Below are 2444 nucleotides of genomic sequence, written 5' to 3' on the forward strand. Positions count from 1 at the left end.
CACCATACCTTCTTAGACGTTGACGGTATCTTGGTTTGTTAAGTGTCTCTGAAGACATATTTTTATTAACTTAAGCCAAATATCACACCTTGACAAGCACTATTTCATGGAATATACATGTCTGATGCTTTTAGAGATGATATAGACATTACGTCCCTTGAACAATATTTCGGTCATTCTAGATGTGTCATCCAATAGTGAGTGGGCTGACCATTTTGATTGACATAGAAAAAAAAGACAAGTACAGCAAGAGAAAGACAGTGGGATTATGAAAGATCCCTATCTAGTCTGGATTTTAGTCTACCATTTGACCAATGAGAATGGTAGGCACATACCTTACCATTTGAACAGCTGCCGTGGTTTAAAGTTCAACATGGTGGCTTCTGTGAGGTTCTGAGCATTTTACCACAAAGAATATAAAATAATATTTTATCAAATGTTTTTGTGAAAGAAATGATTTTTAAAATTGTGAATTTCTGAAAACTCACACTTACACGAAATGTCTTTTTCTTCCCTCTTTCTAATGTCTTCCTGAATGTACACAATGTAAGTTCTGCCTTCTGCCTGATGCGCCCACAGTAGGCAAAGTGCCGACACTGCAAGTCAATATGCCATCTTTATTACTTTATTATTGACGCTTGAAATAAAACGGTTCATTAGCTCGAAAGCTTTTGCAATTGATCAACAAATATCGAACAGTTTGTTACTCACACAAGTAATATTTAGTGAACAATTATCTTTTTGATCAACACATAACAATGAGAAACACAAAACAGTCTAAAACACGTTGCTTTGTATAATAATTATACGTACCTTCTTCACAGTTGATATAATTTCAGGATACTTTCTTAGTGCTGCTCCATGCACAGCCAGGGTTCCAAACTTTGATATAGCTTTCAAACACTGTGGCAAGTTCTGTAATGAAAGACTTCTCCTTGCGCTAATCCGTTTAAACATTTACGCAATGATGAAGTAGATCTATCACCATTTTAAAACATGGTTTAAGAAAAATAGGTGAAATACAAACTTGCGTGAATAACAAGATATTTCAAAACTAAATTATGATAGCTCAACGCAAAACTATTCTTTAATGCAAAACGTCATAGTATGATGCTTGAGGCCACTGCGTCTTGAACAAAGGAAACCTGGCGTAACTATTAAGATGGTTTTTTTTATCGAACTATGTTTAGTTATTATCATTTAGTTATTAGCTCATTATCATCAAAATGTTGCTGAAAAAAAACTAAGATCACAATCAAACCTGTTTTCCCAATTGAAGAGAATTCCTAATTTCTTTGTCAATACAGCTTAGCTTGATAACCGTTTTGTGCACTGAAATAAATATTTATCCATAATTATAAAAAGTGTGTTAGCGGAGGTTCTCAGATTTCTTTGTCATAAATATGTTTGCATATAGACACTATGTATAGATCAAAGCTGACTTTCACTGAGCAGTGTAAATGCATGGAGATACAATCACGTCCGGGTAAATATGTGTAGATATTTGGGATATAACCTATGAATACATATATTTTACAGTACCTTCCAAAATGAGGAGCACAATCATATTATGTGCTGAGATTATCAAGCAACTGCATGTATTTTCTCTTGCTGTTAAACTTACTTGTTTGACGTTGATATATAGCCTAGCAACTAAACTAACATTCAAAATTACGACTGAACATGTTCAATTATAATGGTATATCTTCTTTAAACTACTTGACACATTTCTTTATCAGCGGGTAATTTTCCGCCAGCAAGTTATCAGAGTGGGCACGTCATAGCGTATCAAATTACAACACTGCCTTCGCGATTTTTCCATACTGCACTAAAAACAAGGGACTAAACTGAACGTATTACTTGATATTGTAGCCTACAATCATTTTTAATATAAACCTGAAGGCTGCTTCTCACTATATATTAGACATGGCTTCTTTTCCCGGAATTACCGCATTTGAGGTTTTTGTTTGCTCCCAGGTTTACTTTTCGTTAATAAGACCTATTTCCCGGTTTTCCTTTTTGTAAGTAAGACCTCTTCCCAGGTTTTACTTTTTCCCAACTCTATATTAACATCAACATTCAAATTCAGATGATATGTAAGGGTTTGAAATCAATTGGAAAATATCGTCAAACATCAACTTAAATGAGCAAATGTTTTCCCTAGCAGGTTTGGAACCGTATATTTCAAAATCATAAGCGGTCGCTCTACCTCACAGCCACCGGGCCGACAAAGAATGAGGGTTGAATTATCTATTTATAGTTAGGCCTACTGTCATTCAATTGATTTTGCTAGCGCTTCAGTTACTGTTATGTAGCTTCATTACATGATCATCCAATTATCCATCATTGACGGTTTATATGTATAATAAAGCACTCCTCCTCGGTTATGGTTGGGAAAGTAAGCCCTCGACCATCGGGTGGAGAGTCTTACTTCTCCCCACCCT

At 35.2% G+C, this 2444-nt stretch overlaps 1 long non-coding RNA gene across 1 annotated transcript; it reads right to left on the minus strand.

The window, feature by feature from the left end:
• Positions 1-500: 500 nt before the first annotated feature.
• LOC124269003 lies at positions 501-1338 on the minus strand. Its single transcript, XR_006896398.1, has 3 exons — positions 1262-1338; positions 814-915; positions 501-596 (listed from the first exon to the last, which is right to left on the minus strand). It is a non-coding gene; the product is annotated as an uncharacterized LOC124269003 (long non-coding RNA).
• Positions 1339-2444: the final 1106 nt, after the last annotated feature.

Source organism: Haliotis rubra, unplaced genomic scaffold (genome assembly GCF_003918875.1).
Source record: "Haliotis rubra isolate DU_JTF1 unplaced genomic scaffold, ASM391887v1 Scf141, whole genome shotgun sequence".
NCBI lineage: Eukaryota > Metazoa > Mollusca > Gastropoda > Lepetellida > Haliotidae > Haliotis > Haliotis rubra.